Source organism: Haliotis cracherodii, unplaced genomic scaffold, assembly GCF_022045235.1.
Source record: "Haliotis cracherodii isolate W230 unplaced genomic scaffold, xgHalCrac1.p SCAF_7, whole genome shotgun sequence".
Classification (NCBI taxonomy): Eukaryota; Metazoa; Mollusca; class Gastropoda; order Lepetellida; family Haliotidae; genus Haliotis; species Haliotis cracherodii.
This window is the reverse complement of record NW_027266330.1, coordinates 38,089,720-38,102,799: the sequence shown is the minus strand read 5'-3', so window position 1 is coordinate 38,102,799 and position 13,080 is coordinate 38,089,720.

Here is a 13,080-nt window from a genome sequence, read left to right as displayed (position 1 = left end):
TCCCCTTTTCTGCAAGTACATGATCGCGCCCAAATGTTGTCCATTTGGAAAAGTCACAGACCCCTGCTTATATTACTGACTTGTCACGGCGAAACGATTTGCTTAATTAACTCAAATTGTTGTGAATATGCCGCCATGATGGCATGTGCTATGCAGAACAGAAGGTTTTAAGTGTTCTGCAATGCCTTCTCAGAGAGGCCCATAACTCATAATCAACCCTCGTAAAAAGGCGAAAGAACGTGAAGACTCAGTAAGAAACTTTGACATGTGTCACCATTTGTGTTACGTGTATAAGATAATATAGTCATCAACAAAAGAAGCACTACAGCGATATAATCGGTATTCAATAATTACATTCTTCGCAATATCATAACAAGTATGTTTAGCGTTTTCTTACGAGTGTATCATATTGAAGTTTGTGTCACTTGAATATCAACCAGCTGGCATTGTATGGAGATTCTATTTTTTGGGTGAGTTTTCTCTTCTGTTTGCTAATGTTTTGCGACAGCGAAACGTGGTTCTTGTTTTTGGAAAGTCTCAGTATCAATTGTTCATATACAACTTCGTGTCGTCTCTTTTCCTGATATTTGTGTCGCCTGAAACAAGCCCGAAGCATGTGTCGCTCTTAGTCGGGGCATGGAAATCATAGCAATAAGATCTGATCACCTCGTTTGCTCATAATGTGGGAGACAGTGTTATGTGGAAGCACATCAATCTGTGGCCTGGGACAAGAAATGATCGGCGTTTACTCCCGGTTCGACTCTGAACACGTCGTTAAATTCGTTCGAATCCATAACAAAATATGTGTTCCATGGTGTTCAGTGTGGTATCACTATAGTTAAGTTAAGACTACAGGTGGTGGTGATTCGAAACACACCCTGCACCCTTATGAATATACCAGTACCTATGTATTGAAATCCTAACTTTTTCTGTTTATCAAATTATTTCTCTATTATTTTGTATATTGTGCTTCCAGGTGTTATGTCTTAGTTATGACCCAGACTTATTTCACTTTGAAGTTGTAAGTAACCAATGGACTCACATCACATATTGCTTGTAGTTTACCGATATAACACCCAGGCGTAGTTTAACAAACATGATAACGAGTCCACTACATTGATGAAGGCCAAGGACACGAGGCGTTACCACAAATGTATTTTAATGATAACAGAAGATAAAAGATCACGCGACTGAAGAGTTACTGGCTACAGATATATATAAGTGGTATAATGCAATAATGAAAATACAAATGATAAACATGTTTACTCCGTATCTGTTTAAAAAGAATCTGTTCATTGGGTGGTATTGTCTAGGGACTTGACTTTTAATCACCAATATAAAGATCATGTTCAATGTCAATAAATGATTGTCACGCGGAGATCATGCGACTGATGAACCAGTTTTGTCCAATTGTTGGATGTGTCGAAATGTCACCTCACGTTGAAGAAAGCATTATCTGATAACACTGCATTGCGGACATTATTGCTGCGTGTGTAATATGTTGTTCAAACATTGAAAATGTATAGTTATCAAAACTACACCATGGAGGAATGTTGAAACTAATAGCTAAGAATAAGGAAAAGGTAAACCAAGGGCTCTCCATATTGCCTTGTTTCTTTGCGGAACATTTCTATTTCTGAATTTGACAAAATTGAAAACCTTCAGCCCCTTTCAGACAAAAATAGGAATATATATGGACAAAGTGAATTTAATCACAAAAATATAGATCTTGTTCAAGATTAATAAAACATCATCACGCGATGGCCATGCGTTTAATCACAGAAGGTATCGATATGTCACCTATGTTGAAGCACGCACTGTCTGATAACAATGCACAAGAACTATACGTGAATGATGAAATACCTTATACGAGGGGCGTTCAATAAAGATTTCCCCTGACCCGATGGACCTAGTGGAATGAAACTTAGCATAGGTATTAGTCTTTCTACACATAGGAACCACCAAGAGTTACACACTTCTCCCATCGTTTTATGCAACTATTGAGACCTCGCTTGTAAAAGCCCTCATTTTACGTCTCAAACCAGGACTTGACATCAGAAATCAGTTTCATCATCTGTGAAACCTTTTCCCTTTAAAAATGACTTCATGGTTGGAAAGAGGTGGAAGTCAGATGGTGCAAGGTCAGGAGAGTAAGGAGGATGTGGAAGGATTTCATAGCCACAGGACCGCGCTTCTGTCTGCGCAACATGAGAGTTGTGTACTTGAGCATTGCCTTGCAGGAGACGGACACCCTTGGTCAGCATGCCACGCCTCTTAAGCTTGATAGCGTCCCGCAATTTCCGCAGCAGTGAAGCATAATAAGCTCCTGTAATTGTGGTACCCTTTGCCAAGAAATCCAACATCACTACTCCGTGCTGGTCCCAAAACACCGTGAGCATGACCTTCCCTGCAGAGGGTTTGACACGTGCCTTCTTTGGGGGTGACGACTCCACATGCCTCCATTGCATCGACTGAACTTTAGTCTCAGGGTCATTGTGATAGACCCATGTTTCATCCTATGTGATAAGTCTTGTCAAAAAGGTTTGCCTGGGTTTTTTTGGCACATGTCCAAAAGATCCTTTGAGCAATTGACTCGTTCCTGCTTTTGGAAAGGTGTGAGCAGCCTGGGAATCCATCGTGCAGACATCTTATGCATGTTCAAATTGTCATGGATGATTTTTTCCACAGACCCTACACTGATCTTGACATTGTGTGCTAACTGGCGAACAGTTATACGTCGGTCTGCCAAAATGGCGGTATCAACTTGATGGATAGTGTCCTTATCAATGGCTGAATGGGGGCGACTAGGAATGGCAGCTGTTTCCACAGATGTCCGACCACACTTGAACTGGCGATGCCAGTGTTTAACAACGTCATATGATGGGGCATCTTCCCCATAAATTGCTTTCATTTCATCGAAAGTTTCTTTTGGTGTGCGACCTTTCAAATATAAAAACCTAATCACTCGGTATTCTACTGGCTCCATTGTCGCACCCTACTTGATCATAACACCTGTAAAAGTGGTAAGATTAATATTTCGGTGCTGCAAATGCAGACATAACCCAAAGATACATGTATCAATACACATATGAAATTTCAACCAAATATGATAACACTCAGTGGCTCAGGGGAAATCTTTAATGAACACCCCTCGTACATACACTAGAAAACTATAGAGTTCATAGCGTGTATTCTTGCTACGTGTGTTTAATATGCTGTAAATCTTGACATTTATGCGACTCAAAATCAATGCCACAAAACATGTGAGGATCGAAAAACACGAACTGTGATTTTAGCTTTAAGAGTAGATAGATTTCGGTGGATGAATACGAGGCAAATGCATATTAAACATTTTTTTTATATTCATTAATGTTTCTTAGTTCTCTGTTAACGTGTGCAAACAATTCACTCAGAACAGGTCTCCTGAGACGAGTTCAGGAGGATTAATAATCCTAGTGGAGAATACCATGAACAACTATGTCTGACACATCCCAGCTAACAGTGAATGTTTACTTCTGGCCAAAATATCATATACACTGCCATCTGAATGTGATTTACTGTTTGGTGTTGTCTACACCCCCCCCCCCCCCCCCCCCCCCCTCATTACAACCTCATTATAACCCCTTGTGTTTTAATGCTATTCAATCTGAACTGTGTAAATTTGATTCCCTTTGATGTCGATATCGCAGTATTAGGAGACTTTAATGCCAGAACAATAATTATGGCATGACTTAACTTGTAAAAGAAGAACTCATTTTTATTCACTTCAATATCCCAGAAGGCATAGTGAAAGAATTAAATATATATCAGACATTTCCTCATTAGGTACAGTCATTTCAAGTCACTCACAAGACACTTAGATGTGTAAGTATTTTTATGTACAAGACTTGGATCCTTTTCTGTCAGATACTCATAGAGCTCGACCATCGCTCGACACTTGACAAGACGATACCGCCTGACAAGAGCACGGCCTCTTCGTGCAACTACCGGCACGTACCATTGCTGGGACAGCAGAAAAGCATGTCGATTTCAAGACGCTATCAACACTAACACTATGAACACATCCTCGATAAACTGAATATGCGCTATTATAATGTGCTGGACATGTCTCTTTTGGTTTTAAACATGCCATCACGCCATGTGAAGCGACGCCACAACGTATGGTCTGGCAAGCAATGCTAATTTAGTCAAGGGAAGTATATTCAATTCAAAGCTACTTTACAAAGGAATTACACCTGGAAATATGCATTCTATGAATATCTTAAAAATCAGAATAAGGTAATACTGACTCCTGGCCTTATTTTATCGACCATGAACATTTTAAAACAGACCAATGTTTTTGTTTTAGAGAAATAATGTGCACCATTGGAAATTCAAGACGCCATTATGGGACTAAAAGTCTTTGGTCCTGATGCATAAACGATTATGTTTTACCTACCTCCGAGGTTATGATGCCTGTGTACATTAAACGTTTTAATACTGTTCTAAATACAGGTTTTCTCCCTGACCAGTAACTTACATGTATTATTAGACCAATTTATAAACAAAAAGGTGAAACCAGCAAACCAGAAAATTATCGTCATAGTAGTCTTCTTAGCTGTCTTAGTAAATTGTTCACATGTATTTTAGTGTCCGGAATAAATATGTGTCTTGAATAAAATTAAAACATTCTTTCAGCAGAACAAGCTGGATTTAGACATAACTATTCTAATAATTATATATTTAAAATCCATAGCTTAATCGAGTTGTCTAAAGTACGGAAATAGAAAGTGTGTTGCTGTGTTAAAGATTTTAAAAATAATTTTGATTGTGTATTGATAATTAAAAGTGTATGATCTTGGTGTAAATTATTGGCCCAGGTAATTAATGGAAAATGCAAACATATTATTATTGATGGTACCAAGTATGTGTCTGAATGATTTAAAATCAGAATTGTTTGATTGTCATGTTGGAGAAGACAATGGGGAAATGGATCGCCAGTTCTTTTTCCCTTGTACGTGAATGATGTAGAGTCATATCTTACGCAACGTGATTGTAGGGTAGGGTTGCAGCTCGATTCAACTACACTTGATTGTATTGTAGATATCACCCTAGTTATTTTTATACTTCTGTATGCCGATGACACAACTCTTTTGAGCTTGACACACCACGACCTCCAGAAATCTGTTTAGAAACTCAGTGTAGCTTGTGGACAAACACGGACAAACTGAAGGTCCTTATTTTCGGTGTACGAAAACTGACAAAAGAAGGAAACTTATTCTGAGTGGCAATTATTTGGATTTTGTGGATGAATACAAATATAATTTAATATAATATATTTTCTAAATTTGTTAAAACTCTGTGTGACCAAGCAACGAAAGCAATGTATTTTATCTTACGTAATTCTCGTTTTTACCATCTATCTTTAAAATACCAATTCTATTTCTTTGACGCTGTGTATAAACCAACACTACTGCATGGATGTGACACTTGTGTTTTTGATCATGTTGAACTAACTGACAAAGTTGATGTGCAGTTTCCTAGAGAATTAATACCGGTACATAAATACACACCTTCAAAACTGCTTTAAGTTGAACTTGGGAGAGCCCCACTTTGTTCAGATGTAAAATTAAAAACGTTAAATCTCTGGCCGAAGCCTATGCCAGGAAAGTGTAGCAAATTATCATATATATTATATTCAGTTTGACAATTTGAAATTTTGAGATTCAGTTGTAAATCAACAAACGTATAAATGGTTGTTTTTATCAAAAATATTTTGGATGAATCAGGTATCGCCTGTGTTTGCATATCACCTGTGTTATATCATCGTCCCGGCTGAACTTATCTGTACCGAGACTCTCTATGATACATGGAAAAATTGGAATGCGGATATTTCAAATTCTAGAAATAAAACTTGGGACCTATTTAAAAAATCATTTCACCTCCGTATGCCTTAAATTAGTACTGGTTAGGACATCATGTCACCGCCTGTCCATAGAAACTGGAAGATAGAATGAAACTCTGTGGCATGAAAGTGTGTGTTAATTGTGTAATAGTTATGACACTGGAGATGAATTCCACTATATTCTCAAATGTAAATATTACAATGAACAAAGGGAAATGCACATTCCAAACACTAGTATAAAGCAAATGTATTACAACTCTTTTTATTATCTAGCTGTCATAAAATATTTATCCAAAAGAAACTATGAACATTTGTTAACATAATCAGAAAATTGCAAACACTCCAGATCTGTGCCGCGCCATACAAGTTACTGTTTGTACCTTTCATGACAATGTACTCGGCCTGAGAGGAATAAAGTGCTTTGTACTGCCCTGTTCTCATCCGTACAGCAAAGCATCATATATCTCACACTCACAATGTTACACAGTTTGAAACATCAAATCGTTGTATCAAATCTATCACTTCTAATGACATAATGAGACGATCATTACTTTCAGGTTCCTTGTGATTTAAAAAAAATATGGGTTCAACGTTTAGTAGTTTAAACGGCTGTTGGATCCTGCATTGTCTCCATGAACCAAGATCCGGGGGTAGAATAGGTCTTCAACAACCCATGCTTGCCGTAAAAGGCGGTGAGGTGAGGTGAAATTGGGTTTAACGTCGCGTCCAAGATTATTGCACTTATATAGCGACGTGCATGCACGTGTGTGTGTGTGTGTGTGTGTGTGTGTGTGTGTGGCTGCTTGTACTAGACCGGACTGATGCCGATTTATAGTGCTAGCCCACTGTGATACCATGCCGCAGTTTAACATGAATAACCCACTCAGACACAGTATACTGACTCCGAGCCGACCAGTCCTTGCTTTAAACCTTTAATGCCGAGCGCCAGACAGGGTAACAACAAGTACCATCTTTTAACGTCTTTTTGTATGACACGGCTGGGGATCGAACCCCGGACCTTCCGCTCTCCAGGCGGACGCTATACCATTAGACCCCGGATGCGGTCCGCCGTAAAAGGCGACTATGCTTGTCGTAAGAGGCGACTAACGGGATCGGGTGGTCAGGCTCGCTGACTTGGTTGATACATATCATCGTATCCCAGATCGATGTTCACGCTGTCAATCACTGGATTTTTCTGGTCCAGGCTCGATTATCTACAGACCGCTGTCATATGGATGGAATATTGCTGAGTGCGGCGTTTAACAACAAACATACAGACAAGCAAACCCAGAAACCAAATACACGCACCAGACATGTCACACTAGCATTATATCCAAGTACCAGTCATCTCACACTAGCATTGTATCCAAGTACCAGCCATCTCACACTAGCAGTGTATCCAAGTACTAGCCAACTCACACTAGCATTGTATCCAAGTACCAGTCATCTCACACTAGCATTGTATGCAAGTACCAGCCATCTCACACTAGCATTGTATCCAAGTACCAGTCATCTCACACTAGCTAGCAGTGTATCCAAGTACCAGTCATCTCACACTAGCATTGTATCCAAGTACCAGTCATCTCACAATAGCATTGTATCCAAGTACCAGCCATCTCACACTAGCATTGTATCCAAGTACCAGTCATCTCACACTAGCATTGTATCCAAGTACCAATCATCTCACACTAGCATTGTATCCATGTACCAGTCATCCCACACTAGCTGGCATTGTATCCATGTACCAGTCATCCCACACTAGCATTGTATCCAAGTACCAGTCATCTCACACTAGCATTGTATCCAAGTACCAGTCATCTCAAACTAGCATTGTATCCAAGTACCAGTCATCTCACACTAGCATTGTATGCAAGTACCAGTCATCTCACACTAGCATTGTATCCAAGTACCAGCCATCTCACACTAGCATTGTATCCAAGTATCAGTCATCTCACACTAGCATTGTATCCATGTACCAGTCATCCCACACTAGCATTGTATCCATGTACCAGTCATCCCACACTAGCTGGCATTGTATCCATGTGCCAGCCATCCCACACTATCTGGCATTGTATCCATGTACCAGTCATCCCACACTAGCTGGCATTGTATCCATGTGCCAGCCATCCCACACTATCTGGCATTGTATCCATGTACCAGTCATCCCACAGTAGCATTGTATCCATGTACCAGTCATCTCACACTAGCTGGCATTGTATCCAAGTACCAGCCATCTCACACTAGCATTGTATCCAAGTACCAGTCATCTCACACTAGCATTGTATCCAAGTACCAGTCATCTCACACTAGCATTGTATCCAAGTACCAGTCATCTCACACTAGCATTGTATCCATGTACCAGTCATCCCACACTAGCTGGCATTGTATCCATGTACCAGTCATCCCACAGTAGCATTGTATCCATGTACTAGTCATCTCACACTGGCATTGTATCCAAGTACCAGCCATCTCACACTAGCATTGTATCCAAGTACCAGTCATCTCACACTAGCAGTGTATCCAAGTACCAGTCATCTCACACTAGCATTGTATCCATGTACCAGTCATCCCACACTAGCTGGCATTGTATCCATGTACCAGTCATCCCACACTAGCATTGTATCCATGTACTAGTCATCTCACACTAGCTGGCATTGTATCCAAGTACCAGCCATCTCACACTGGCATTGTATCCAAGTACCAGTCATCTCACACTAGCATTGTAACCAAGTACCAGTCATCTCACACTAGCATTGTATCCAAGTACCAGTCATCTCACACTAGCATTGTATCCAAGTACCAGTCATTTCACACTAGCATTGTATCCATGTACCAGTCATCCCACACTAGCTGGCATTGTATCCATGTACCAGTCATCCCACAGTAGCATTGTATCCATGTACCAGTCATCTCACACTAGCTGGCATTGTATCCAAGTACCAGTCACCTCACACTAGCTAGCAGTGTATCCAAGTACCAGTCATCTCACACTAGCATTGTATTCAAGTACCAGTTATCTCACTCTAACATTGTATCCAAGTACAAGTCATCTCACACTAGCTAGCAGTGTATCCAAGTACCAGTCATCTCACACTAGCAGTGTATCAAAGACCAGACATGTCACAAATGTGCTGTTTTTACCGTATGGTGTTTTTAGCTTTAGTGATGTAATATTAGAGAGAAAATTTGTTTGTAATCAGAATGTCTGATGTTAATTTTTTTTTATCCGTTTAGTTTGCAGTGTATCGGCCGGTGTGCTTTAAGAACCAAATTCATCTACATTTTGATATGAGAGACAGTGATAGTACCTTTTTTATTACAGCATATATTTGATATAAAACTGATATCAGCTACGTGAGTATAATTATATATTTTCAAAACCAAAGAATAGGCAACTGATTTATTCTTCCAGTTAATCAGATATATCCGACAATGTTAGCCCATGTTATGTATGGTCGCACTGAATAAACAGGAGACAATATTGTTTAAAGGGGTGGAAGATTAGTAGTTTGTGTGTGTAAACCAGGACAAGTGAGTATGGTTTTACGCCACTTTTAATAATATTCCAGCATACACACGGCGGGTACACAAGAAATGGGCTGCACAGATTATCCCCATCTGGGGAATAGGACCCGGGCCTTTGTCGTGACGAGCAAACGCTTTAACCAGAAGGATAGTCCGTAGCACACACCAGAACGATAGCATACGGGTAAGTAATAGATAGGGGACGAATGCCAGTACTTTACCGGGAAATAAACGTTCCGTTGTGAGAAAAACGGGCGAGGCGAAGCCGCTTGTTAACAAACAAATTCATGAGAAAGTTACAACCATGGACAGTGATGATAACATTTGGATGCCTCTGGCAAGTGAAAATACAACTGTATCTGATTTTGAAGTGAGCCAAACTTTGGAGGATTGGGAAACTTAACAACATTTAAAACCATCAACCTAAAAGTATAATGGACGCTGTGCATCTCGTATTTCAGCCATGATAGGTGATTTGAGTGCAGTTCGAATCCCAGGATTAATACAAAGTGGTGTTTTAACATTTGGACAGAATGGGCAATACATAAAACTAGAAACTTGTATGTTCATGAACCTACATGTCCGTACCATTTGATTTTTTCGCACTTTCGGCGAAAGAAATACACTATTGGCTTCAGTCGTCCTATGTAGAAACGCTATCCTCTAGATCGCTCTATCAGATAGCGAGCGCTATATTGAGGATTATGAGGGACTATTATTCGAGACTGTATTTTGGATTTTCAGACTGAGGAATTAAAACTGTCTCTCTGCCATGACCAATCAAGCCCAGGAAAAGGGACAATTTTCAAATTAAGCAATGCGACAAGGAGACCCAGATTGCTATGGAATAGAACTTGAGCCAGTAGAATTTATTACATCAATTAGAAACTGTCGTTATTGGTATTAAATAAATAAAATCACCCATGGTTTGTTGTTTAAGTCATGTCATGCTGAAATGTGCAAGTTTAATGAGAGTTTAACGCCTATGTGAACTGTATACTTTACAGTACTTTATCAGCATATAAATGCACTACACCTGACCAAATAGTGACCACCCATTGGACGAAAGTATTTGCCTGTGCTCTAACGACACTGCAGAGACATGCACGTACCGTTAACAACGATCTGAGTTGTATGTATTTATATATTGTTAATCACTCCTAATCGATAACGTGTGACTATGGACTTCCTGGTGTGACAAGGTCACTGTGACATTCTGTCTTCTACCCAGGCCACATTCAGCCTTATTTAATCACAGGCCTTTGTAGCGAACCGTGTACAAATCTTTCATGTGTAAAGTGAGATGATTTCTAAAGAAGCGTATTAGTGCCACATTCTAAAAAAATATCATCTTCATAAATGATACTTACATCTACGTTGAAGATACTCTCATCTCCGTATGTTATGCTATAATCGCAAGTTTCGTTACTTATTAATGACACAAAGATATTGTTTATAAAGTTGCAATTTTGGGTGGATACTAGTTTACACAAACATTTATATTTTAAATAAAGGCGGGGGCACGGGTGGCCCAGTCGTCTACGTCGCCGCGATTCGCTGTGCAGAGTTGCGTCCTTTAGTCACGCCGGAAACCTATGATTGTGGGTTCGAATCCCGTTTCGCCCCGATTATGTTTCTAGGTTTGTCAGCACCATACCCGTGCTCGTGGGTTTTTCACCGAAGTGGTAAACGTCTGAGACCTGCATCACTTCGGGCTTTCCTCCCACATTAAGCTGACACGCCGCGATATAACTGGAATACTGTTAAAATCGGCGTTAAACCCAACTCACTCACTCCCTTTAAATAAAGGCAACTACTTAATTACTGTTAATTTAATTATGTTTGAGAACCTGTTTGTTGTTTAGTTTCATTTGGCCTTTAATTTTACTACATACTGATATCGTTTGAAGTTGCCAAACTATCAGCGCTAAAATATAAACACAAACTGCAGAATTGTACCTTCAGTGCTTCAGGATGATGATGCTATTAGTTTCATATATATGTTTATAGTTACAGTGATTCTCATCCCTTCATGGTCGCGTTTTACCTCTTAAACCTAATATCCGTATGGAGAAATCGTGAGAATCAACATATTTGAGTGAATCCTCAGACTTAAACCATGTTGTGATTGATATATAATTTCGATATGAATTTGAATAATGATCATAAGTGTTTGTAGTTTGGCGAAGATTTCATACTCTCCTCTCTGTATTTCGGATGTAAGAGAGTGGCGTGTGTCATTCGTCTGTAACTTCGACACATTTAAATGAAGATTTGGTTTATTTAGTGTTTATAAAGTACCTCAATAAAGACATGTCAAGGCTAAAAGTCCAACACATCGGTCATTAATTATGAATCAAGCAAGAGTTTATATATAACTGACCCGGAACTAGTGTCGATTGCTCGAGAACATATTGTTACAAAGGTAGATGCCTCGATAGTATATGATACTTTCTTCTTCGTAGATCATAACATCATATACGTAGATGATGGTATCGCTTTACGTAGATGATATATTTTTTAGACTGTGGCCCTACTACGTTTCCATAGTTTTCGCCTGCACGATACTATCACAGAAAAGACCGCATGTAATGTCAAGTGTACATAAGATCATTTAGTCGAAAGTACCATTGAATTGTATGGTATATGAGATTATGCATGTTTTTTTATTCTACTAAAGTTACAGTATGTATTGATTATTATACATTTATAAATGAGTTTCCTTTTATTCTGATGTAAAATACAAAACAAAAGTCAGACGCCGTGTATCTGCATACGCGAATACAAGAAACGTATAACTAAATTAGATAGATTTAATTGTTTTGTTTGAAGAACTGGTTAACACGGGCTCTATCGTGTATGTCGACGCAACTCTATATTCCATTAGTCGTTTTGTCCCACAATTATCACTATTCCACCTGAACTACGGTGAACTGTCAAGGGCAGAAGAAAAGAAGAAGAGTTTATAAATCGAAATATCTGATGTCATCCATTACAGGAACCCCTTGTCATCCCGTGTTAGTCCGTGATCCTGTCTTTGTGGACGACGATTCATTGGAACGTTTATGGAAATGTTTTAAGATATCACATTGCACCCACAGTTTATTGTGACATTGCCGTGGTAAAGTGAGAGGGGAAACAATGCAACAACCAAACACTTACTTTGTTAAGCAAATTGTGTGAGTGGGTGGTGCTACTGGCTGGGCAGAATACCTGGAGTCATCACTGATTTTCAGTGATCCATTTATATAATTCTCTCTGCTATTTGGCCTTTTTGTTACGCCCTTTGGAATCTGCTTCGGCAAATACTCGAGACTGGATATTCTCTTGCGTTGACGTTTTGTGTTAATCTAGACGACTTTCACTTATTACGTACATGTTGGTTGGTTGGTTGGTTGTTGTTTAACGCCGCACTCAGCAATATTCCAGTTATATGACTGCGGTCTGTAAATAATCGAGTCTGGACGAGACAATCCAGTGATTGACATCATGAGCATCGATCCACGCCATTGGGGTCGATGACATGTATCAACCAAGTCTGGGAGCCTGACCACCCGATTCCGTTGGTCGCCTTTTACGACAAGCATAGTCACCTTTTACGGCAAGTATGGGTTGCTGACGACCTATTCTACCCCCTGAATCTCCACGGGTCTCGTACATGTACCTGTCCA